This window comes from Gorilla gorilla, chromosome 5 (assembly GCF_029281585.2).
Source record: "Gorilla gorilla gorilla isolate KB3781 chromosome 5, NHGRI_mGorGor1-v2.1_pri, whole genome shotgun sequence".
Taxonomy (NCBI): domain Eukaryota; kingdom Metazoa; phylum Chordata; class Mammalia; order Primates; family Hominidae; genus Gorilla; species Gorilla gorilla.
The window spans coordinates 113,284,046-113,311,247 of NC_073229.2; the positions used below are offsets into that span (position 1 = coordinate 113,284,046).

At 42.2% G+C, this 27,202-nt stretch overlaps 2 long non-coding RNA genes across 4 annotated transcripts; one reads left to right on the plus strand and one right to left on the minus strand.

Annotated features, from left to right (window-relative positions):
• The first annotated feature begins 8 nt into the window (after positions 1-8).
• Positions 9-25,724, plus strand: LOC129534366 (uncharacterized). Of its 3 annotated transcripts, XR_008680929.2 has the most exons (4): positions 191-3,444; positions 22,278-22,396; positions 22,697-22,895; positions 25,433-25,724. It is a non-coding gene; the product is annotated as an uncharacterized lncRNA (long non-coding RNA). The 3 variants fall into 3 exon arrangements; XR_010134319.1 differs by lacking the exon at positions 191-3,444 and adding an exon at positions 9-123 and having other exon boundaries at positions 22,697-25,724; XR_010134318.1 differs by having other exon boundaries at positions 22,697-25,724.
• LOC129534367 (uncharacterized) lies at positions 12,805-25,772 on the minus strand. Its single transcript, XR_008680931.2, has 3 exons — positions 25,718-25,772; positions 14,330-14,472; positions 12,805-13,976 (listed from the first exon to the last, which is right to left on the minus strand). It is a non-coding gene; the product is annotated as an uncharacterized lncRNA (long non-coding RNA).
• Positions 25,773-27,202: the final 1,430 nt, after the last annotated feature.

Consider the following 27,202-nt stretch of genomic DNA (forward strand, 5'->3'; position numbering starts at 1 on the left):
GGGCGCAGCGCGGCGCCAGCCTGGACGCACGGGCCGGGGGCGGGGGCGGCGCCGGCGCGGCCCAGGGGCCGCGGGAATCCCGAAGACAGGAGCGCGGCCGTTTCCAGGCCCTATGGGATCCGGGTATGGGGGGTCCTGGACTGCGACGGGATTTGGGGAGGGGGCGGCGAGGGCCAGTGTATGTCCGGAGGGCGGAGGCCAAGAGGGGGCTTGAGGCCGCGGCGGGGACGCCGGGGGTTAGAGGACCCAGAGGTGGTGGCGGGGCTGCGGCTGGGCGGAGGTGGGGGCAGTGAGAGCCGCGTTCAACCGCGCCCCCGCTCAGCCGCCGCGGCCCTCAGCGCATCGTCCTGAGCCCAGGACCTTGGCAGTTGGTAGGCCTCCTGCCCCTCTGGTCTTGAGCCTTCGGCTTTCCAACTGTGAGGTCTCGGTTTTGTTCGGATTTGTTTTTTAATAGAGACGGGGTCTCGCTGTGTTGCCCAGGTGGTCTCAAAGTCCTGGGCTCAAGCCTCTCCCGCCTCGGCCTCCCAAAGTGCTGGGATTACAGGTGTGAGCCACCGAGCCTGGCCTGTTGGATTTTTAAGTATTATATGATTCTTCATCCTTTATTCACTTGGGGCATAACACTCAGCTGTGAGTACATTCATTCAGATGTTTATTGAGCGTCTACTATGCGCCAGGCACTTAGCGTGGGATATAGCAATGAACAAACAGGCCAAGCCCCGCCCTCTGAGCTTACGTTCTAGAGGGGGGACAAACGAATGTACAAATGAATACATGATGTAGAAGACAACAGTTTAAATGCAGGGACAGTTAAGCAAAATTTAAATTACCCTCTCCCTATTCCCCCAGAATGTTGTAGCCCATCCCCTTCTAGTTAGACTCGTCTTCGCCTTGCTCCTGTGGCCGGCAGGCACAGCCTGTTATTCAGGGCTGGGAGTGTAACCAGGCAACTCCTAAGTGTGAAGAGTGCCCCTTTTCGCTCGCAGAAGTGGTAGGCTTTGAAGAATACATGTCGTGGTCACCCTTCTAGCTCACAGCCCTCCCAGAGGCTGTGGAGGTTCCTGGGTCTGCAGCTGTACTGGAACGGTGGCTATTCTTTCATTCAGAAGGGATTGCTCTGGCACTGCAGGCACAGGGCTAGACTGGCACCGTGCCTATTCCCCTGGAGCTTAGAATTTGGTAGGGAGGCAGAATCTAACAATCACACTGGTAAAGATACAAACTATAATACAGGGCTATGAAAAGAACTATATGCTGCTGAGAGCAGGCATTGTGGGATGGTGAGCAAGGCAAGAGGGTCACTTATGTTCCCTGAACAAGTCTTGAAGAGATGGGTAAAGAATGGAGAAGAGTAATTAGTGCAGTGGAACAGCACGTGCAAAGGCTTTGAGGCAATATAGTAAACGAGGCAAAACAGGAGCATGAGGCTGGAGAAGAGTTGGAAAATGAGGCTAGAGAGCAGGCTGGGTTCATAATACAAAAGCTTAGAATGCTTACTATGTGTCAGTTGGCTAGGGCTGCCATGACAAAGCACCACAGATTTGGTGGCCCGAAACAACAGAAATTTATTCTCTTGTAGTTCAGAGGCCAGAAGTCTGAAATCCAGGTGTCCGCAGGGCCATCGTCTATCTGAAGGCACTCTAGGGGAATCCTCTGTTTCTTCCAGTCTCTGGTGGCCCCACACATGTTTTGGCTGTGGATACATAGATCCAGTCTCCACTTCTGTCTTCACATGGCCTCCTCTCTTTCTCTCTCTCTTTCTCTGTCTCTCTCTCTTTTTATTTTAGATGGAGTCTATGTTGCCTAGGCTGATTTCAAACTCTTAGGCTCAAGTGATCCTCCTGCCTTGGCCTCCCAAAGTTGAGATTACAGGTGTGAGCCACTGTATTAGTCCGTTTTCACACCGCTGATAAAGACATACCCAAGACTGGGGAGGCCTCACAATCATGGTGCAGGGCAAAAGGCACATCTTACATGGTGGCAGACAGAGAATGAGAGCCAAGCGAAAGGGGTTTCCCCTTATAAAACCATCAGATCTCGTGAGACTTATTCACTACCAGGAGAACAGTATGGGGAACTGCCCCCATGATTCAGTTATCTCCCTCTAGGTCCCTCCCACAACACGTGGGAATTATGGGAGCTAACAATTCAAGATGAAATTTGGGTGGGGACAGAGCCAAATGATATCAGCCATCTATCCTATCCTGTTCTATCTCTTATAAGGACATTTGTCATTGGCTTTAGGGTCCACTTGGTTAATTCAGAATGATCTCATCTTGAAATCCTCACTTATATCTGCAAAGATTCTTTTTCCAGATAAGGATACATACCTGGAGATAGGACTTGGACATGTATTTTTGGGGGCCGCCATTCAAACCACTATATTGACTTTGCAAATAAAAGAAACTTGACCAAAGAAAAGAAACTTGACCTGGTGGGTAGTCACAATTACTCATCCCTGACATACTGTTAAGTGGAGAAAAATCAATTCATGAGACATGTAAACGATTAACCTATTTAGTTAAAAATATATTGGCCAGGCGTGGTGACTCATGCCTGTATCCTGGTGCTGTGGGAGGCCAAGGTGGGAAGATTGCTCCAAGCTAGAAGTTCGTGACCAGCTGGGCAACGTAAGAGAATCTCCCCATCTCTACAGAAAATTAAAAAAAAAAAAAATTAGCCAACCATGGTGGCACATGCTTGTAGTCCTAGCTGTTCAGGTGGCTGAGGCAGGAGGATTGCTTGAGCCCAGGAGTTGGAGGCTGCAGTGAACTATGTTTGTGCCAGTGTACTGCATTCCAGCATGAGTGACAGAGCAAGACCCTGTCTGTAAATAAATAAATAAATTTATCTGTATGTTCATGTATAAATAGAATTTTTCTATTCTATTTTTACCTATTCAGGTATAGGTATTATACTCTGATACTTGCTTTCTTCTTATCTTTTAGTATTGTCAGATTTTTTTAATGCTTTTTATAAATATAGAAAAAAACCACAAAGCTCTTTACAGTTTGAAAAAAGCTTTTGTAGGAGTATCCAAAAATACTTAGCGTGCATGTATGGATAGGGGGTGTTTTTTCTGTTCCTTTTGATGGAAGTACCTGAGGAAAGGGTCTTCAACTGTGTAAGGAGTTTCTCTTAGCAACTTGAACTTAAAAGGTAGCTGGAATTGATATAAAATAAGTTGTGGAGCCATAATTATTTATATTACATAAAAACGTATGTTCTTTTTTCCAGATATGATTTGAGGCAGCTAGTGTAAAGTGTAAGAAAGCTGTTTTCTGGTTGGAAGGCCTAAGGAGAGAACATCGTCGGGCACGGCCAACTAAGGAATGTTACAGTCAGCTTGGCCAGTGTCTTGCCCTGGTCCTTAAACCAGTTGAGATGAGTAACTGATGAAGCTGTATTTTGTCTTCCCTTTGGCAGATTAGGGTACTTGAAGAGGTAGGGGAAAAGCTTAGGTCAAGAGTAAACACCCTGCCTGTCCCTGGACTCATAAACATATTCATATTTACCCCTTGTCCTAGAACTTAGGTGCCATTTAACAAAAGTATTGCTTTATTGAATCATTGCTTTAAGGCACCAAATGGTACCCTCCAGGCTTAGGAGAGTTAATGTTTTTCTTAAATTGCCCGAGGATTCCCAAGGAGTATACCACTGGCAAATCTGACAACTGTTCCCATAACAAAAGCCTCATTTTTACATGAGAGTTTCATATATTGTTCTTCGAAGTAACTGTTACTTCCATTACTTTTTATTTAATACATTTAAAAAATTATGATCAATTAAATGCTTTTTAAGTTTTCACCTAAGAGAGACTTTGATTTGAAAATATTTTAGGAAAACCTGCATCATATCTCATTTAGATATCATCACCTGACTTTTCAAAAGTAAATAAATTTTAAACTTTTTCATTGAAATCACGGTTTCATAAAGAGTATTGCAAGAAAAATTCAGAATCTTTTTTCAGTTTTACAAGTCTTTAAAATTAGTAGTCTATGTTGTGTTTAAAATAGAGCCACATATGAATCTATTTATAATGTTTGGTTGTTTACTCCTGAATCCTGTCTTTGGGGAAATTGCTGATATGACAATAACTTACTGTCATTTAGAATCTAAACACTTAGGACTTTCCTCTTATCTCTACCTACCTGCACATAGTCTGAGCTGGCTATCTCTTACATTCTTTTTGTCTCTTAGAAGCATCTATTCTGAATGGTACAGGAGAAGCACAAACCTCTCAATATCATCAGTAGATTTGTGGGAGAAGAGTTTGAATGTAGAAAATTACTGTTTCTGGGTTATTAGTAAAGTTCACAATTCAAGGCTGTCACTATTTCTTCCTAATTACCATGGATAATCAAGAAGTTGAGGCAGGTTTACAATGTTGAGCAATACATACGATATTTCTTATTCTAAAGCAATCTGATAGAGTATGTGGTTGAATAAGCTTTTCTTCCATTTCTTAAATGGCTCAGAATGGGCTAATTATCAGGTCTAATCAAGAAGTCAAATAGTAAAAGACTGATTAATATTTTAACTGCATTAAACAATACATCTGATTAATATCTTAATCAGATTAACTAGTTTTGTTTATTACTGTCATAGTGGATAACTAGAACTAATTGAAAATTAAATTGTATTTAGGTAGGTATTAGTGTCTTGAAATTTGTGTGATTAAAAAGTACCTTGAAGAAACAGTGTCAGGATTAATGAAGTCAACAGAGAATATCATTTTATGTTATGAACTCACTCTCCAACAGATGGTGCTAGCTTTCCTCTAGTGAGAGCTGCCATGGCTTATCCTTTCTTAAACCGTGAAGAGTGATGTGAGGATTTGTATAGAACACATTGTAAACATTTTTCTATTACCTATGTTCTTTGGTTTATAAGACATCATCATTCCACACAATCAGTTGGAGAATCTATGATTGTATCCTCTTATGAATTTGATCTCATCTGCTATAGCCATAAGAAATCATGTTTTTAAAAAGGTCATTTGTATGATAATAATGTAACTAGGAGGGATCAAACTAACTTTTTCAGAAAAGTCAACTTAGAAGAAGGCCTGTCACTTTTCCTGTATATTCCCTAAAATGATATTGGGTATTGAAAATCTTGGGGGGGTGTTTCTTTCTAATTAATTTGCCATTTGCTTAGTGTTGATCTATTGTATGTGAAGCACAGTGCTAGGAACTGGGGATGAAAATAGAAGTTATGCTCCTTAATTCTCAAGGACCTAGTCCATTGTTTCCCAAACTTAAGTCGTTTTCATCCATCCTGTGAGATTTTTGCCATAATGATGTACTTCTTTACCATAATATGTTTACTTTAAATTAGCTCACTTTTATTTAAAAAGAAAGCTCTATCACCAATATTAATTTTTAAAGTTTTATGGACAGAAGGAGAGCCAGGCACAGTTGCTCATGCCTGTAATCTCAGTGCTTTGGGAGGCCGAGACAGGAGGATTGCATAAGGGCAGGAGTTTGAGACTAGTCTGGGCAACATACGATACCTCATCTCTAATAAAAATAAAAACAAATTAGCTGGGTATGGTGGTGTGTGCCTGTAGTCTCAGCTACTCAGGAGGCTGGAGCACAAGAATCTTATGAACCCAAGAGGTGGAGGTTGCAGTGAGCTGAGATTGTGCCACTGCACTCCAGCCTAGGCAACAGAGTGAGACTGTCTCAAAAAAAAAAAAAGTTTTATAGACAGAAGGAGAGCCAGGCACAGTGGCTCACGCCTGTAATCCCCGTGCTTTGGGAGGCTGAGGCAGGATGATTGAGGCCAGGAGTTCAAGACTAGTCTGGGCAACATATGATAACTCATCTCTAGTAAAAATAAAAACAAATTAGTTGGGCATGGTGGAGTGTGCCTGTAGTCCCAGCTACTCTGGAGGCTGAGGTGGGAGGATCACTTGAGTCCAGGAGGTTGAGACTGAAGTGAGCTGTGTTCGTGCCACTGCACTCTAGCCTGGGCAATAAAGCAAGATCATGTCTCAAAATAATAATAATAATAATAAACAAAACCATGTTGGAAATTCCAGCCGATTGATTACTTTTGTCTGTGCAGCTCCAAGCCTGCTCTCTCTTATAAAAGGGAAATTAATCACTCAATATAGAGATGTTGAAGACATACTGGCACAAAACTAAAACTTTCTCCCTAATGTAAACATGGAAAGGGCCTAGTCTGGGCAACATAGGAAACCTCATCTCTAATAAAAATAAAAACAAATTAGCTGGGTATGGTGGTGTGTGCCTGTAGTTTTAACTCTCACACTATGCAATTCCACATTTAATGTCTCATCAGTGTAACATATAAAACTAAATAGTACCACCACTGGTGAGTATCTTTAATTTTTGAGAGACGTTCTTGCTAGAAATAGACATGTATGTAAATAAGTCATTATAATATTGTTTCATTAGTGCCACATAAAGGTATTTCAGAGTAGTATGGAGGATATAATGGAAACAGATTAGTTCTCTGGAGGGGAGTACTAGGAGTTATTTTAGAGGAAATCAATGTTTGTGCTATTTATTGAATTAAATTCACCCAGGAATAAAAAAAGCAAAGCGAACTCAATGAGCAAAGGGACATTTGTGGTGAGAGTAGTGTAGTGTTGCTGAACTAGGGGAGAAGGAAGGAAGAATGCTAAAGAGATTGGAATGGAGATTTAGAGCCAAAGTTGTTTTTGTTGTTGTTGTTGTTGTTGTTTTCAATTCGGGGTCTTGCTTTGTTGCCCAGGCTGGAGTGCAGTGGTGCAATCATGGCTCACTGCAGCCCCAACCTCCTGGGCTCAAGCAGTCCTCCCTCTTCAGCTTCCCAAGTTGCTGGTGCTACAAGTGTGTACCACCATGCCCTGCTAATTTTTAAATTTTTTGTAGAGGTAGGTCTTGCTATGTTTCCAGGCTGGTCTCACACTCCTGGCCTCAAGTGATCCTCCTGCCTCAGCCTTCCAAAATGCTGGGGTTACAGGTATGTAACCCCCCTGTACCTGGCCCCATCAAGATTTTTTAAGCAGGAGATTAAGATCAGATTTGTGTTTAATAAGGATATTCTGACAAAAATGTGGAGGATGAATTGGAACAGTAGAGACTGGTACAAGCAGATCAGTTAAAAGGGTCTTGTGTGTGATATATTTTCTCTTTTAAAAAGTATTTCTCACCGGGCGCGGTAGCTCACGCCTATAATCCCAGCACTTTGGCAGGCCGAGGCGGGCGGATCACGAGGTCAGGAGATCGAGACCATCCTGGCTAACACGGTGAAACTCCGTCTCTACTAAAAATACAAAAAATTAGCCGGGCGTGGTGGCAGGTGCCTGTAGTCCCAGCTACTCGGGAGACTGAGGCAGGAGAATGGCGTGAACCTGGGAGGTGGAGGTTGCAGTGAGCCGAGACCGCACCACTGCACTCCAGCCTGGGTGACAGAGTGAGACTCCGTCTCAAAAAAAAAAAAACATTTCTCAGCTGGGTGCAGTGGCTCATGCCTGTAACCTCAGAACTTTGGGAGGCCAAGGCGGGTGGATTACCTGAGGTCAAGAGTTCAAGACCAGCCTGACCAAAATGGTGAAACCCCGTCTCTACTAAAAATACAAAAAAATTAGCCGGGTGTGGTGGCGGGTGCCTGTAATCCCAGCTACTCGGGAGGCTGAGGCAGGAGAATCTCTTGAGCCCAGTAGGTGGACGTTGCAGTGAGCCAAGGTCACACCATTGCACTCTAGCCTGGGCAACAACAGCAAAACTCTGTCTCAAAAAAAAAAACAAAAATTCTCAGCCAGGCACAGTGGCTCATGCCTGTATTCCCAGCACTGTGGGAGGCCCAGATGGGCGGATCACTTGAGGTCAGGAGTTCGAGACCAGCCTGGCCAACATGGCAAAACCCCATCTCTAGTAAAAATACAAAAATTAGTTGGGCATTGGGGTGGGTGCCTGTAGCCCCAGCTACTTGAGAGGCTGAGACAGGAGAATCACTTGAACCTGGGAGGTGGAGGTTGCAGTGAGCTGAGATCATGCCACTACAATGCAGCCGGGGCGACAGAGTGAAACTCTGTCTCAAAAAAAAAAAAAAAAAAAAAAAAAGGAAAGTATTTCTTGGCTGGGCATGGTGTCTTATGCCTGTAGTATCAGCACTTTGGGAGGCCAAGGCAGGAGGATGGCTTGAGCCCAGAAGTTGGAGACTAACCTGGGCAACAAAGTGAGACCCCGTCTCTACAAAAAATTAAAAAGTTAGCCAGGTGTGGTGACACGCATCTGTGATCCCAGCTACTGGGGAGGCTGAGGTGGGAGGATCACTTGAGCCTGTGAAGTTAAGACTGCAGTGAGCCATGATTGCACCATGGCATTCCAGGCTGAGGGACATAGAAAGACCTGTCTTAAAAGGCCTGGCATGGTGGCTCACGCCTGTAATCCTAGCACTTTGGGAGACCGAGGCGGGTGGATCACAAGGTCAGGAGTTCAAGACCAGCCTGGCCAAGATGGTGAAACCCCATCTCTACTAAAAATACAAAAATTAGCTGGGCATGGTGGCAGGCGCCTATAATCCCAGCTACTCGGGTGGCAGAGAATTGCCTGAACTTGGAGGTTGCAGTGAGCTGAGATTGCACCACTGCACTCCAGCCTGGGTGACAGAACGAGACTCCATCTAAAAAAAAAAAAAAAAAAAAAGTAGTTATTAGCATTGTCCACTGAAAAGGCTTAGAAACAATGACCAGCCCAGTACCATTTGGCACCCCTTATGGCCCAGACCATACTCCCTAAATATAATTTTGTCTTAAAATAAACAATGACTTTTTGGAAGTGTGGCTGATTCCATGCTTGAGGGAAAAATGTACACAATGAACCTAAAATATCTTGTCATATCAGAAAAAAGTTATCAAAAGCTTCTGGGGTCATGTGAAAAGGATTCCAAAGACAATCCTGGCTAGAGATAAGACAATTTGAGTAGCAATAAGAACAATAACTGCAATGAATTAAAACATATCAAATATTTTTAAGTGCACAAGTTCATAATTATACTAAAAAACAACCCTAATTGGTCACCTTTGGATCCTAACTTTCCTGTATCAATTTATTCCTCAGGGTAACCCAAATGGTTGATGAAGGAAGTTTTGTTTTGTTTTGTTTTTCTAAAAGTATTCCAGTCAATAAAATAAAGAGGAGACGATAGAATTATAATGTCATAATTTTGCAACCCCTAATGAAGTAATGGGTCCAGGCAATGGCCATAAATGACTGCTAAATTAATACAAAGAGAAACATCCATTATATGCTCTTCTGAAGGAAGTTCACATCAGTACCTGTGAAATGCTTTTTTTTTTTTTTTTTGAGACGGAGTGTCACTCTCTTGCCCAGGCTGGAGTGCAGTGGTGTGATTTTGGCTCACTGCAACCTCTGCCTCCCGGGTTCAAGCGGTTCTCCTGCCTCAGCCTCCCGAGTAGCTTGGATTACAGGCATGTGCCACCAAGCCTGGCTAATTTTGATTTTTGGTAGAGATGGAGTTTCACCATGTTGCCCAGGCTAGTCTCAAAGTCCTGACCTCAGGTGATTAACCCATCTCAGCCTCCCAAAGTGCTGGGATTACAGGCCTGAGCCACTGCACCTAGCCGAAATGCTCTTCCAAAAACACTGAGTCTAGCCTAGCTCAGCATTGGTTAATAGAACTTTCTGTGATAATGGAAGTGTTCTACATCTGCACTGTCCAATACTGTGGCCACTAAACACATGGGACTATTTAAATTTAAAATAAAATTTTAAATTCATTTAGTCCTGTTGTGGGAAGTCAGGGACCCCCAAACGGAGGGACCGGCTGGAGCTGCGGCAGAGGAACATAAATTGTGAAGATTTCATGGACATTTATCAATTCCCAAATAATACTTTTATAATTTTTTATGCCTGTCTTTAATCTCTTAATCCTGTTATCTTCGTAAGCTAAGGATGTACATCACCTCAGGACCAGTGTGATAATTGTGTTAACTGTACAAATTGATTGTAAAACGTGTGTTTGAACAATATGAAATCAGTGCACCTTGAAAAAGAACAGAATAACAGCAATTTTTAGGGAACAAGAGAAGATAACCATAAGGTCTGACTGCCTGCTGGGTCAGGCAAAAAGAGCCATATTTTTCTTCTTGCAGAGAGGCTATAAATGGACATGCAAGTAGGAGGGATATCGCTAAATTCTTTTCCTAGCAAGGAATATTAATATTAATACCCTTGGAAAGGAATGCATTCCTTGGGGGAGGTCTATAAACGGCCACTTTGGGAGTCTCTGTCTTATGCAGTTGAGATAAGGACTGAGATACGCCCTGGTCTCCTGCAGTACCCTCAGGCTTATTAGGGTGGGGAAAAAACTCCACCCTGGTAAATTTGTGGTCAGATCAGTTCTCTGCTCTCGAACCCTGTTTTCTGTTGTTTAAGATGTTTATCAAGACAATACGTGCACTGCTGAACATAGACCCTTATCAGTAGTTCTGCTTTTGCCCTTTGCCTTGTGATCTTTGTTGGACTCTTATCAGTGGTTCTGCTTTTGCCCTTTGTCCTGTTCCCTCAGAAGCATGTGATCTTTGTTCTGCTTTTTGCCCTTTGAAGCATGTGATCTTTGTACCTACTCTCTGTTCTTACACCCCCTCCCCTTTTGAAACCCTTAATAAAAAACTTGCTGGTTTGAGGCTCAGGTGGGCATCATGGTCCCACCGATATGTGATGCCACCCCCGGCGGCCCAGCTGTAAAATTCCTCTCTTTGTACTCTTTCTCTTTATTTCTCAGCTGGCTGACACTTATGGAAAATAGAAAGAACCTATGTTGAAATATTGGGGGCGGGTTCCCCCAATAAGTCCCATGAGCCACTTTTCAAATGCTCAATATCTATATGTGGCTGGTGACAACTCTAGTTCTATCAGTTTTCAGGAAATACAGGGGCTAAAAAAGCACATTAATACCACCAAAAGAAAGCAATCAACAATATCCACAATGTGGAAAACTACAGGGCAAGCTACAAAGTTTCTTCAACAAATTGCAAGAAAAAAGAAAAAGGAGAGAAGCTGGTGTAGGCAAAGCTAGAGGGTGTGGTGGCCTCTCATTCTGTGGCCAAGAACCCCTTGACACTCATTGAGGGGTTCTTCCTGCAGAGTCAGGGGGCTGCCACCAAGATGTGAGGAGAGAAAAAAGGGAGGTACAGGCCAAAAGGCAGGAGGGTGAGGGAGAATGGGGAGTAAAGGGGATGGGATCATGTCCAGTCATGTGTATTTGTACAATAGCATTCCACACAGAATGAAAAAAGGGGTGGACCAACACGGATGAATCCCAAGCACATTGTGTTGAGCAAAAGAAGCCAGACACTGCAATCCTAGCCCTCTGGGAGGCCAACGCAGGAGGATTGCTTCAGCTCAGGAATTTGAGGCTGCAGTAAGCTATGATAGTGCCACTGCTTTCCAACCCAGCCTGGACAACAGAGTGAGATCCTGTCTCTAAATAAATAAATAGTTTTTAAATAAATTACTCAGTTTCAGGTATTATTTTAAAAGCAATAGAAAATGGACCAAGACACCCCTCTTCTCTCTGTTTCTAATTTTTTTTTTTTTTTTGAGAGAGGGTCCCACTCTGTTGTCCAGGCTGGAGTGCAGTGGCACAAATGACAGCTCACTGCAGCCTCACCATCCTGGGCTCAAGCAGTCCTCCCACCTCAGCCTCTTGAGTAGCTGGGACTACATGCATGTCACTGTACCTGGCTAATTTGAGACAAATTTTTTGTAGAGACAGGATCTTGCTGTGTTTACCAGGCTGGTCTCAAACTCTTTGCTTCAACGGATCCTCCCACATCAGCCTCCCAAACAGCTGGGACTACAGGTGTGTGCCACCATGCCCAGCTAATATTAAAAATATATATTTCTTTGTAGAGATGGGGTCTCAATATATTACACAAGCTGGTCTTAATCTCCTGAGCTCAAGCAATCCTCTTGCCTTGGTCTCCCAGAGTGTTGGGATTACAGCCGTGAGCCACTGTGCCTGACTCTTCTCTTCTAAATTAAAAAAAAAAAGTATACAACACTTTTTTTCTTTTGTCTTGTTTTATTTCTGGAGACAGGGTCTCACTGTGTCACTCAGACTGGAATGCAGTAGCATCATCACAGTTCACTGCAGCCTTGACCTCCCAGGCTGAAACGGTCCTCATACCCCAACCTCCTGAGTAGCTGGGACCACAGGCCTGCGTCACCATGCGTGGCTATTTTATGTTACATTTTATTTTATTTTATTTTATTAGTAGAGATGAGGGCTCACTATATTGCCCAGGCTGGTCTCAAACTCCTGTGCTCAAGAGATCCTCCTGCTGTGGCCTCCCAAAGTGCTGGGGTTATAGGTGTAAGCCACTGTGCCTGGCCAAAACATTTTTATTTAAGGTAAAACATACATACTGTGAAATAATATGTGTGCAATTTGATGACTTTTGACAAATATGTACACTTGTGTAACCAACTCTCCAATCTAGATATAAAACACCTTCACCACTCAGAAAGTTCTCTCATTTCTCCTATCAGTCAGTCTTCACTTCTGAAGAGGAATCGCCGCTTTGATTTCTATCCACATCCATTAATTTGGATTCTCCTTGAACTTTTTTTTTTTAATAGACATGGAGTCTCACTATGTTGCCCAGGCTGGTCTCAAACTCCTGAGCTTAAGTGATCTTCCTGCGTCGGCCTCCCAAAGTGTTAGGATTACAGGTGTGAGCCACTACATCTGGCCTTGAACTTCTAATAAATGGAATCATACAGAATGTATTCTTTTGTATCTGGCTTCTTCTTCTTCTTCTTCTTTTTTTTTTTTTTTTTTTTTTTTTTTTTTTTTTTTTTGAGACTGATTTTTGTTCTGTTGCCCAGGCTGGGTTGGAGTGCAATGGCATGATCATAGCTCACTGCAGCCTCAAATTCCTGGGCTCAAGCAATCCACTGGCCTTGGCCTCTCAGAGTGGTGGGATGACAGGTGTAAACCACTATGCCTGGCCTATTTCTTACAGTTCTGGAAGCTGAAAAGTTCAAGGTCAAGGGGCTGCATCTGGTACAGGCCTTGCTGGTGGAACTCTCTGCAGAGTCCCAAGGTGGTATCATATGCCAAGGGAGCTGAGTGTGCTAATATGCTAGCTGAGGTCTCACTCTTCTTATAAAACCACTAATCCCACTCCCAAGATAAATTAATCTATTAACCCTTGAACTCATTAATCCATGAATGGATTAATCCATTCAGAAGGTGGAGCCCTCATGACCTAATCACATCTTAAAAGCCCCAGCTCTCAATAGTGTCACATTGGGGATTAGATAATCAGCATAAGTTTTGGAGGGGACAAATATTCAACCATATCAAGGGGTTACTGAACAGTAATGGCAATAAGGTTTTAAAAATTGAATCTATCTGGCTGAGTATGGTGGCTCACACCTGTAATCTCAGCACTTTGGGAGGCTGAGGTGGGAAGATAATTTGAGCTCAGGAGTACAAGACCAGCCTGGGCAACATAACAAGACCCTGTCTCTATTTCTTTTTAATTAAAAAATAATTGAACCTATCCTTTCTCTTGACCAGCTCTACTGGTGGCCGACTTAGGTTGCTAATGTGGGATGGTTGCAGGCATAACTGGAGAGGACTTAAAAGTTTGTTGTGGACTGGTGGAGGCATGGTTACTTGGTAGAACTCTGTGGTGGGTTTCCAGTGACATGGAAAGTCTTCACACCACTGAGGAGTTTGCTTCAGGCTGGTCCTTGGGAAGCCACAAGAGATGCTGGTGGAACTGTCACTGGATGACATGAGTCCAATTCCTGCCACAGCCTCTAGCCAGAGTCAGTAGTGTGTGCACCTGTCACTGGCCTTTTAGTGGGTTTCATATTTGTTCAGACTTGTCCAGTTGGCCAGAAGCTGACTTTGTGTGAAATGGGAAATGCTGCTTTCACAAACGCTGGTTGCACTGATTCAACCTCTTGACAAGCTGGGCACTGTTCAAAAAGGAGAATGCAAAAGTTAGTCATCTTTGGAGGACATCAGCCTCCAAAGAGAAAGTAATCAAAAGTACTGAGCCTATTGGACACCTATGGAAAGCTGACAAGAACCAACTCAATCCTGAAGGAGGAAATAAGTTTCCCAATAAAAGAACCTAATGAAGACAGATCCACTCAAGAAAAAAGGAGATGATGGTTGAAGTTACAGGGATGATGCTGTCACTGGCCTAGCAGTCATCACTTCATAGAGAGCTTATGCAAACAACAGCTTCCTCACTGTCCTTCAGAAGAATGGGCCGTTCCCTTCCCTCCACTCAAACTTCCTGTGCTGCCAAGCCACATTCATTCACCTTCTCTCCAATAGGAGGTTCATTTTTGCCCTGGATCCAAGGAGGCAGTTCCTGCGGAGATCTCCTTTTCCTTCTCATTCTCTTTTGGGAAGCACTTACGGAGCCCTCTCAATGGGCAGGAGTTTTTCCTAAACCATCACATCCTAAAAACAGAAATGAATTCTTTTGAAATTAATTCAAAGTTTGAGTGAACAAATTATTGGAACTAAGATCAAGAAACTAAAGACTGGATGGGCGCAGTGGCTCACACTTGTAATCCCAACATTTTGGGAGGCTGAGGCAGGCAGATCACTTGAGGTCAGGAGTTCGAGACCAGCCTGGCCAACATGGTGAAACCCTGTCTCTACCAAAAATACAAAAATTAGCTGGGCGTGGTGGCACACACCTGTAATCCCAGCTACTCAGGAGGCTGAGGGAGGAGAATACCTTGAACCCAGGAGGCAGAGGTTGCAGTGAGCCGAGACTGCGTCACTGCACTCCAGCGTGGGCGACATGGCGAGACTCCATCTCAAGAAAAAAAGAAAGTAGACTTTTTACATCGCTTCTCTTCAAAAGGAATTTTAATCTTTTTTTTTTTTTTTTTTTTTTTTTTTTTTAGCATTTTAAAAACTGCTACTTAATGGCCAGATGTGGCGGCTCATACCTGTAGTCTCAGCACTTTGGGAGGCTGAGGCAGGAGGATACCTTGAGCCCTAGGAGTTTGAGACCAGCTTAGGCAACATAGTGAGACCTCATTCTACCAAAGAAATTTTTTTTTTTAATTAGCCAGGCATGGTGATGCATGCCTATGGTCCCAGCTATTTGAGAGGCTGAGGTGGGAGGAACACTTGATCCCAGGAGTTTAAGGTTGCAGTGAGCTATCATCATGCCACTGCACTCCAACCTGGGCAACAGAGTGAGATCCTGTCTCTAAAAAATAAAATAAGATAAAATATAAAAATTTAATAAAAGAACATACTTGTGTTCAAAATGACATTCGATAAAACTTTAGCTGTTTTATAAATATTTTAATATAAATCTCATAATTATTTTTCTCTATACATAAGTATAGATATTGTTTTATGTAATTATATGTTTATCAATAGTATACAATTCCAAGTGGATTCTATAGAGTCTTCAGAAGCTCTCAGCAGGATTGGGCCCTGGCTGCATACAGTGGCAGTCAGTTCACTAATGCACACTGTATTGGCTCTTCTTGCTTGCATCACCCTCCTGCCTCCTTTATGCCTGCTACATTTCTCATCCTCCCTTGCCTGTAGATATGAATATGACCACATTCTGGCCAAAGACATGTAAAGGGATGTAATAAGAGATACCCGGAATGGCCCCTTAAGGGACTTTTCAGCTGAGGGGACACACTCTTTGTCCTTCTCTTCTTCCTACTGCCTGAAATGTGGGCATGATAGCTGGAATGCCAGCAGTTATCTTGGACTCATGAAGAAACCTTGAGGAAGGAAGCCACACACTGGGGATAGCAGAACAGAAGTGTGACTACTTGGTCCCTGATGGCAGTGAAGTTGTCCTGGACATATTTTATATGGGAGGGAAATACAATTCTTATTAAATTACATGATATTTGGGTTTTAGAATAAATGCTGCTAAATCTAATTTTAGTGAATCCATCTTGCAGGGGTCTGTCCCGCAGACCTTGACCCAACGACGGATGAATAACGTACACTGACACAGCCTGTCAGTCCGGCTGAGGGTCTGGGCCACTTAAAGACACCAAGGAGGGTGCTGTAGAGTTGCAGCCTCGGCCCTGACTCCTGGCCCTGCCGGCATTTATTCAGCACACATTAAATGACAAAGGCTTTGAGTCAACACCATTACAGGGTAATTAACCTGGTTGCCCCCACCTAGAGCCATCCTGATCTCAATCCTGATCAAAGGTTAGTTTTAGGACCACATGAGTAAACAAGTTATTTAGATAAACTCCTCTACATTCCTATGCATGTACGCCCTAAGCCTTTAAGAGAATTCAGCTGCCTTTGGCCAAACACTTAAGTGAACTATGCAAACCCCCAGGCCTTCCAAGAGGGTTTGTGTTTATTTCCCATAGTTTTACAATTTCTCCCACCATCCTGACTGAACCCCCACACATCTTTTATCCTACCCCTTCAGCTCGGTCTTTCTTTGGTGGTGACAAAAGGCAGGTGGGATATCATAGTAGTTACTAAAATAGTTAGCAACCCAAGCCTATTCCTCAAACCACTTGAAGAATGGATTCCCCATTTTCTAGCTCAGTTTCCCCTGTGCAGTGATACCAATAAGTAGGACCAGAAATAGATCCACAACTGGGGGAACTTGAAGCTTCTAAAATTTGGGGGCAACTATATAAGAACACAACATTACAAATACAAAATTAGATACTCTCTCAGGTGGGGTTCCTTAAAAGCAGAGCCTGAGATGCAGATTCCTGTGCAAGTGATTTATGAGTGGGCTCTCATAAAAGAAAGGGATGCAAGATAGGGCAGGGGTAATTAGGCAAAGGGATGGTTTCGGAAGAGATCTAGCCTCAGGCTGATTTCTTGGGGAGCTCTGGAGTGTAAATTACCCTGCTGTGAGTCAAAAGCTTTTACATCGATCAGTCACTGGGGTGGTTCAAGCTTCCAGGCAAGGTGGCTCCCCTAGGCCTGGGCAGTCAGTCTGCTGCAGAAGGGTACAGGTGTTGGTCCTTGGTAGTGAACACCTGCAGCAGCTGGTAGATGGGTGCACTGGCTTGCTGAAGGGAATCCGGGAAGGAGACTAACAACTATTGCTACAGATAAGAAGAGAAAATCGTCATTTCAAATCTTAAGAAATTTGTAAAGATCACAAAATTCAGAAAAATATACCACTTCTCCTTTTTTTACTTCATAATTTTTGATCACCTCTTCATAAGGCAATGGTTTTGTAATGTAGTTTTCTATAGAAAGTCTAGCATAATTGATTTAAATTTGTTTTTATTATTGATCATTTAGAAAAGTTTCTTTTAGCTTCATTATTTAGCTATAATCCGTTACAAGTAATGCCATGTATATTTTTAGGATTATCGTCAAATTTGGTAAAGCCTCTATCAAATTTTTTTTGTATATTGGCTTTAAGATTTAAAGGCATTTCAAGTTTTCTTGGACAGTGATAAATCTTAAGTTCTCTTTGAATTGGCCACACTCATTAACCAGTTTGTCTTCAATGTCTTATTTCAATGGCATATGAGTTTATGTTATCTTTATTGATAAATTTAAATTTTCTTCCAGTGAGTGACATGTCATCAGGCTTCATCAAGATCAGACAGACTGTGTGTAGTACTGCTAAGTTTGTACCCTATACGCAGTAATTCTGATAAACTCAATTTTGTGCCATTCCCACTGAAAGAGAGGAGAAAACTGTGAAACAGTTGTAATTGTGTATATGGCATCATTGAGTATATTCTTCACAAGCAGAACTTCCTTTTTGACCAGGAAGATGAAAACAGACTTGTCCCTCCTTAACAATTTTGCATATCTGGTGACTAGAAGCATTTCCAATAGACTGACTTTTACCTCCATTCATTTCAAGCCTTGTTTCCCCTTCACTATCCATATACTTATGGTGTTGCCCATTGTAGGACAAGGTCATATTGCAATATGATCTCTGGCCCTGAACATTTACCTGTGCGGATGCCAGGTAAGTTGCCATGTGGGCAATAAGAATACTGCTGGATGCCATTTCTGCACCTAGACAGCTAGATGAGTGTTGCAGACGTGACTGCAATACACATAATTATATCCACTAAACCCAAACCAAATGTATGCCCAGTTCAACTTTCCCTTAGTTGGAACCCAGAATGCCTATGGCCACTTCAATGTCAAACTGTGAGGTCTCATCATCTTTGTTAGATCGGCGTTCCCAAGTATCTTACTGACCAAGAGACATCCTTACCAAGAACATGAGTTAAATCATGTTCACTTAACTCTGCTAATTCAGTGTAATTTATTTCTAATATGTTAATACGCAAAATATTTTCAAACATATACATCTTCATGATACTTAAATCTTTTAAAATTTCCAACCAGAGGCCGGGCGCAGTGGCTCACGCCTGTAATCCCAGCACTTTGGGAGGCTGAGGCGGGCGGATCACGAGGTCAGGAGATCGAGACCATCCTGGCTTACACGGTGAAACCCCGTCTCTACTAAAAATACAAAAAAATCAGCCGGGCGTGGTGGTGGGCGCCTGTAGTCCCAGCTACTCGGGAGGCTGAGGTGGGAGAATGGCATGAATCTGGGAGGCGGAGCTTGCAGTGAGCCAAGATCGCGCCACTGCACTCCAGCCTGGGCGACAGAGCTAGACTCCGTCTCAAAAAAAAAAATTTCTAACCAGATACACTATATATACCTTTATATTTGGAAAATTTCCACATTTCATGCCCTTATTAATCTTACAGATTCCCTCAGAATAAATTTCTCTTTTGATGAACTCTATACTTCATTGTAAAGTTACCCCAAAATGTGGTAGTATAGCAAAGGGATGTCAGACAATTTCTCTGGTATGACTAGTGGAGGCTAAGGGTGGAAGCCATTACTACAGTGTTTTCATCTTACAGACATGTTGATATTTTGTATGAGATGTTTCCTCCAGATTATTGTGTCAGCTTTTAAGGTTTTTCAACTCCCACAGGCTTGCTGTCCTGTTAGAATCATGGATTGATTAAGGTGATTCTCTAAAAGTGTTATAATTTCTCCTTTATACACGGTTCTCAATTCCACTGAAACTTTACTAACAATTGCTGCTTTGGATACTAAATCAACCAAAAACTAATAAACACTTACTGAGATTCTACATTAATTTAAAAAATATACAGTGAAGCTAATAGAAAGTCCAAAATGGGACACAAGAAGCACTTTATAGAAAGAATTTCAGGCTGGATGCAGTGGCTCACACCTGGAATCTCAACACTTTGGGAGGCTGAGGTGGGAGGATTCCTTGAGGCCAGAAGTTTGAGACCAGCCTGGGCAACATAGTGAGATCCCATCTCTAAAAAGAAAGAGTTTCAAAGTTTGAAACTAGAATCTGAGTTCATGTATAGGGGATTTGTTTATTTCACAGCCTTAGGTATTTGAAGATCAAATTATTTTGGTTTAGCAACTACAGTGGATGATCCTATCATGCAACATAGAAGTTCAGGTTTAATATGATCTTGCATGAAAATTATTTAGCCATTAATCAAAAGCAAAGAGGCTGGTAATAAATTAGCTATTTTGGCCTTTCCATTTATTTAGCTTAGCTTGTTTTCTTAAACTTACTTCACCTTCATTGTGTAATGCCTGGGCTAAAAATGCATATTATAATTTTTTATTTTATTATTTTATTGCAGACAATTTTAAAAATAGAAATATTTAGACCAGACTACAGCAATATGAAAATTTTACAGCTGCATACTGTTTCCTTATTCCCCCTCTTTTTTTCTCTCTTTCCTTCAGACATATTCATTGTTTGTTTCCTTTGGTAGTTTCTCTATTACTCTAAAATTAATTTATGTGGTATAGGTCTCTTCTAATGATAAATATAAACCACTGGACATTCCAGTTTAATAACTTTGATTTTTAGGGCTTTTATTCACATTTTCAATATAATTTTGGTTCACTTCCATTCAACAGCATACACTGTTCTACAATTAATTTTGTCTTGTACTAACCCTTGGTATTTAGTGATATGGTCAAATCTGGGGTTTCAAGATTTCTTTTTTTTTTTTAATTTTTGCATTTGTTGTAGAGACAAGGTCTCACTATATTTCCTATATTTCCCAGGCTGGTCTTAAACTCCTAAGCTCAAGCCATTCTCCTGCCTCAGCCTCCCTAAGTGTTGGGAGTACAGGCATGAGACCATGCACCCAGCATCAAACTTTCAAAGCAACATGATAGATCCATATTATATGTCTTCATGGTTGCAGACCTCTGCATGGTCAAGTGTTCCTGGAGAAAGAAATTGGACCACTTGCTAACAACACCACTCGGGTACAATTATAAGCTAATTTTAGACAAGAAAAGAAATGAGAGCATCAACTGCTGCTACTTGGTATGAATTAGACAATGAAGAAAGTATTTACTTTTCTGAAATGGTAATAAAAATGGCATTCTAGGTTTTTGGAAATTTTCCAGGTGAGGTTTCTAAAAAACAAAAGATTTTAAAAAACGAAAAAAAAAATTGGCCAGCTATCACATTTGCCTGAAAAAAATTGAATTAAATATCTCTATCAGTCCTGGCATGGTGGCTTTGGGAGGCCAAAGTGCTGATCACAAAGGCGGGCAGATCACTTGAGGTCAGGAGGTCGAGACCATCCTGGCCAACATGGTGAAACCCCATCTCTACTAAAAATACAAAAATTAGCTGGGTGTAGTGGTGCACTCCTGTAGTCCCAACTACTTGGGTGGCTGAGGTGGGAGAATTGCTTGAACTTGGGAGGCAAAGGTTGCAGTGAGCAGAGATGGCACCACTGCACTCCTGCCAGCCTGGGTGACAGTGTGAGACCCTGTCTTAGAAAAATAAATAAATAAATAAACAAATAAATAAATATCTCTATCATAGTTCATCTTGAACAAACTTTTCCCCTAAGCCAAATTAATTTATAACAAAGAAAGCTAGTTTTAGTGAAGTCAGGTAGTTTACAATAATAGCAATGATGAAATTTTTGTTAGTTGACATAGAAAACTTAATATTAGAGCAAATAGGACTGTAAAATGAAGCTTTTGAGGAACCTTTTAATCTTTGCTTTTTTTTTAGAGACCGAGTCTCACTGTGTTGCCCAGGCTGGAGTGCAGTGGCACAATCATTGCTTACCAAACTCCTGGGCTCAGTTGATCCTCCCTAATAGAGAGGACTACAGGCACATGCCACCATGACCAGCTAGTTTTTAAATTTTTTTGTGTGAGAAGATGGGGTCTTGCTGTGTTTCTCAGGCTGGTCTCAAACTCCTGGCCTCAGGCAATCTTCCTGCCTAGGCCTCCCATAGCACCGTGATTACAGTCCTGTGCCACCATACCCAGCTAATTTTTTGTATTCTTTTGGAAAGGTAAAGTCTCATGTTGGCCAGGCTGGTCTGTGCACGAACTCCTAGGCTCAAGCCATTCTCCTGCCTCAGCCTCCTAAAGTGCTGGGATTATAGGCGAGAGCCACCCTTATGACCTTATTTCACTTTAATTACCTCCCTAAAGTCCTGCTCCCAAATACAGTCACACTGGAGGTTAGCACTTGGACCTGTAGTTCCAGCTACTCTGGATGCTGAGGTGGAGGATTGCTTGAGCCTGGGAGGTTGAATCAGCAATGACCTGTGATCATGCCCCTGCACTCTGGCCCGCGTGGCAGAGCAAGACCCTGTCTCAAATAAATAAATAAGGTGATAAGGATGGAGCCCCAGCTGGAGTGGCTGTTGGGCATATATAGGCAGGAAAGGAGAGATGAGTCAGTTGCCAGAGGGAGAGAGGTTCTGAGGGAAAAGAGAAATGCTTAAAGCATTTTAAGGAAAATTTACAGTGCAAGGTATGATGTAATGCTTTCTTTATCTCCCTTCAAAGCATTCAATAAAATATAACCATCAGTGGTCTGGATTTGAATTTAATGCCTCAAGTCTAGCCTAAAGATAAAAATGGAGCAAACGGAGAAGGTGCAAAAGGGCCCTAGCCATAAACAAATTACATTTGTTACACAAACGTGAGATATGCACATGCAGAGACAGAGAGCTGGGACTACAGGCACATACCACCACACCCAGCTGATTTTTTTGTTAACTTTTTTGTAGAGATGGGGGGGTGGTCTCACCATGTTGCTCAGGCTGGTCTCGAACCCCTGAGCTCAAGCAATCCTCTTGCCTTGGCCTCCTAACATGCTGGGATTACAGGCATGAAGCACCAGTCCTGTCCTATTTACTAATTTTTAGAACACATATTTTTATTAATGACTTATCACATTTTTAATAAAAATTTATTCCCACAGAACACCTTGAGGATTGTAACCCTGTGACCATCTATACCTGCCATCCATTCCTGCTAGCATCTTTGAAATATGTAGCAACAAATTGATCAGGAAGTTTGAGAAGTGAATCCTTAGTAAAGGTAATTATTAACCATGGTATGTACACAGTCGAGGTGAACACATTGCGTGAGGGATCAATGTAGGAATCTCTTCAAGGACTTTAAAAGCACTGCACCGGGCCCAAGCTCTAGATGTTGTATAGAGGACCAGGGGCAGTCAAAGTTCTCCACCCATTTTCCTAAGCCATAACGGTAGGAGAGAAATGTTCTTGTTAACCGCAAGCTGGGTTACATCTTTGCAGTGTTGTTTTGTACACACTGTGGGGAATCAGGGCAAAGGAAAAGCCTATCCTCTCAGAACCTCCCTGTCCTCATTTCCAGGAATAGTGATGGAGAACAGAGCAGCTAATCTCACTGCCAAGAGAAGGGAAGCCAAAGGGAGCCTCAGGTCATCAGGTACCAGGACATTCAGGGCTTTAAAGTCACTGCCTTCACTTTGTGGGCCATTTGAAGAAATCCATACAGAACTTGAAAACGAGTTGTAATAGAATCTTGCCCAGCAGAAGCAAGGGTCTGTCAGGTATTTTTGCTCATTCCCTTTTTGTTTTTCAGGGTTGTTTCCTCAGCTTACATTTTTCCCTTTCAACTCACTCACTCCCTGGATGGTTTAATTCCCCTCCGGGTATACCATTACTCATACTAGCTATGTAGAAATGCACTTTCCTTGGTGCTCTGCTGGTCTCCTGGACAACTGCATCTACCTCCTCTCCACGTGTCTAATGCACATCCATCAATTTGCCCCTCACTCTCTTATTTCCTCTATTTTGTTTCATGGCTTTACCATTCACTCAGCTGTTAACCCGAGAAACTTCAGTTCTCTTTCCCCCTTTCTCTGGAGCACCTTCTTCACCTAAACAGACATTCAGTGAGGCATTAAGTCTGGCCATTTCTGCCCATGGAATGTTTCTGGAATCCTTGGACTTTGCAAGAGCCTTTTATTTATTTTTAAATTTTTAAATTATTTTTTAAAGACAGAGTCTCACTCTGTCACCCAGGCTGGAGTGCAGTGACACAATCTTGGCTCACTGCAACCTCCACCTCCCAGGTTCAAGTGATTCTCCTGCCTTAGCCTCCTGAGTAGCTGGGATTACAGGCGCCCGCCCCAACACCCAGCTAATTGTGTTTTTAGTAGAGATGAGGTTTCACCATGTTGGGCAGGCTGGTCTCAAACTCCTGACCTCAAGTGATTCGCCCATCTCGGCCTCCCAAAGTGCTGGGATTACAAGCGTGAGCCACCACGCCCGGCCTGCAAAAGCTTTTAACTTATCTCAGACCTAAGGCTGTTTCCAATTCATCTTCCAAATAGTCATCAATTATTCTTGTAGAACAGATTTCTGATCTTGTCTCTCTCCTGCTTAATAACATCCAATAGTTTAGCCATTGTCTAAGTTTTATTTTACTTTGAGACAAAAGTCTCACTCTGTTGCCCAGACTGGAGTGCAGTGGTGCAATCATGCTCACTGTAGCTTTGACCTCCCGGGCTCAAGCGATCCTCAAACCTCAGCCTCCAGAGGAGCTGGGACCACAAGTGTGTGCCACCATGCTTGGCTTATTTACTTTATTATTTTATTTTATTTTATTTTATTTTATTTTATTTTATTTTTTGTAGAGTCAGGGTCTCCCTATATTGTCCTGGCTGGTTTTGAACCCCTGGGCTCAAGCTATCCTCCCACCTCGGCCTCTTAAAGTGCTGGGATTACAGGCATGAGCCACCAAAACCAGCTAAAGTTGTAATTCCTTAGCAATGTGTTGTACACTTCCTCCATGTCCTTTCATCCCCAGTCAAATTCACCTTTCTGCTCACCTGCTCTCTTAGTTGTCTGCTTTCTGCCATATGACAACCAGCTCTTCCAACACCTTAGCCCAGATTGATTTTACATGTGCTATCTAGTGCGTGTTACGTGTTTGTTTCAGCTAGAGAGGTTTCTGGAGTTAACCAAGTTTGCATGTGTGTCTGGGGATGCTTAGGAGAATGTTGTAAATGACCAGTATACCAGAGTGACACTGTGATTTGCTTCTTCTCCATGCTGGGAGCAGCAGTCCCCAAATCGTGCAGTGGCCAGCATTTTGTTCAGGAGAAAATTGCTGTAGTTCCAAGTATTGTTAAACTGAAATGATATAGGCTGGATTCACATGCACTTTTGGAAATATCATATATTTTGAAGGTATTATAAGTTTGATTTTTTTGATGAAATATCTGCACTCTCTCCTTGGATTAAATCATTTTTGCACTTTTTATTCCTTTCCCCCACAATTATTATTATTTTTTTGAGACGGAGTCTCGCTTTGTCACCCAGGCTGGAGTGCAGTGACGCGATCTCGGCTCACTGCAAGCTCCACCTCCCGGGTTCACGCCATTCTCCTGCCTGAGCCTCCCGAATAGCTGGGACTACAGGTGCGTGCCACCACGCCCGGCTAATTTTTTGTATTTTTTAGTAGAGACGGGGTTTCACCATGTTATCCAGGATGGTCTCCATCTCCTGACCTCGTGAACCACCCACCTCGGCCTCCCAGAGTGCTGGGATTACAGGCGTGTGCCACCGCACCCGGCCCCCCACAATTATTTTTGTTTGTTTGCTTTTCATTCCTGAAATCCTGCACTGAAGCTCTCTGGTACTTCTATTTACTTTTTCTCTACCTTTAATTTTCTTCATTTTATTTTTCATTCCATTCCTTTTTCTGTTTTCAAAAACTTTTTTTTCTCATTTAGCTCATGCTTTGCCATGAGCTCATGCTTTGCTATGTTGGGGATTTTATTTTATTATTTCTATCTTAATTCAAAGAATATAAACCATACAAAAGCCTGCTGCCTTGTCAAAAGGAGTTCTGAATCTGAAGCCCAAAATAATACCCAGTATAGTTGTACAATTTGGCTGTATTTTAGTTGCTTTTCCAGGGTAAAGGAAATTTTTGATCTACTCTTTCCACCAAAGCACTCATTTGTCATGAATGTCCTGTTCTCAAAGTTATTGAGTCAGTTGTGATGACAGCTGGTTTTCTAAGCAGCCAGGAAAGAAGAGGAATCTTTATATATTTTTTCCCCTTTTTTCTCATCAGGAGCCAAGAAAGAACATTTATATACTTTAAAACCAGTCCTCAAGAGAGAACTATCTGCACTCCTCTCACCCCCCCCAAAAAGGTTATACATCTTAATACTAAATTCTGGATATTGTGTTGTTTCCTCAGATCCAGCACCAGCTAAAGGAAGGGAGCTTGTATACTTTTTTTTTTGTTTCTAATAAAAACATACAGGTTCCTTACCAGTAGCACATAGATAGGGTAGACAGTTGTATGAATATTATGGGTACCAATGAAAGTAATAGTAAGAATTTATGAGCTGACCAGATTCTAGAAAGCCACATGTCCAACTCCATCAGCTTCCAGAAGCAATTCTTCCTGCCCCCAGCTCCACATAAAGGACTGAGAAGTCTAGGAAGAAGCATAACAATGTCTATTGGTAGTCAGTGTCATTTAATGGTTAATTGCTGCCATTATTCAGTTAGTTTATTAGATTCAAGAAGAATAATCAGCCAACAAATATTTATTAACACAGAGGAAATGCTGACCATAAGATGTCAGGTGCTGGGGAATGCAGAGGGAAAACAAAAGAGTTTAAAGGCTGGAGGGGAAGATAAACGGTCAGCAAGTTATCACAGTGTATCAAATAAATGAATTCAAGGGTGCAAAATACCATGAGCAAGAAATACAAGGTGTCAACAGTAGAAACTGAATACATACGTGCCTGTGGGCATGTATACCCACCCACCCACCCACCCACATATATACACAAGGAACAGAGCTTGAAATGAATCTGTCTTTCCTCTACCTCAAGTGGCAGCTTTGTTAATTCCTGCAAAGCAATATAAATAGCAGCTTCTATATGAAATTATATGCATGCCTTTTCTGTTGCTGTTTATTGATGCCTGAGGAGGGCAAACATGGGTTCTACTGATGTCAGCAGGCAGAGTTGCTGCAGTAAAATTTATTCAAAATGAGTGTTGTGGGTTCTGATTTGAATAGATAAACTGTAGATGCATTTATGAATTTGCATGTCTGTTTACACAAGCAATAGACCATGGTGGCTGAAAGTCAGCCACTGGAGGTTGACTCTGGCGTCTGTTCTACAGTGGGTCCACTACTTACTAGCTCTATAATCTTGGGCATACATCTGTAAAGTGAAGATAAATAACCACATTAACCACCTCATAGTTTGCTGTGAGGATTAAATGAGTTAACAAATGCTAAGCCCTTGGAACAGTGCCTAGCACAGAGTAATTGCTCTACAAATGTCACCTATTGCTTTTGCTCTCCAATCCCCACTTCTCCCCTTTTTTTAGCCAACTAACTGAGCAGGATAATATTGAATCTCGTGGATACAGGGGAAATTTTCTTCAGCAGAATACCAGAGAAAGATTTATTAAGTATCGCCAAGGGGGCCCAGGAATTTAATAACACATTTGTTGTTTTTAGAGCTGAGTTTTTGTTGGAGTGTTAACTGAGAAAGGAAGTTTTCAGACGCGATTGGAATGTGACATTTACTCTGGTATTATTAGCATATAGAGTAGTAAAAACAGTAGTTGATAGTCTTCGTGCATGTTAGCTTCCCTTAGACTTATTTTCAAAATATTCATTTGGTTTATCACATTAATATATTGTGTCCCACTTAACATAGTTGAGACAAATTAAGGAAAGATGATAGGGTATGAAGAGCTGATAGAAGCTTTTAATATGTGGAAAACCTCAGAATATAAACATCTACAGTGTTATTAATAGGCATACCGTCAACAACAGTTTTTCAGACTTTGTGCTTCACTCTGGAGAAAAACA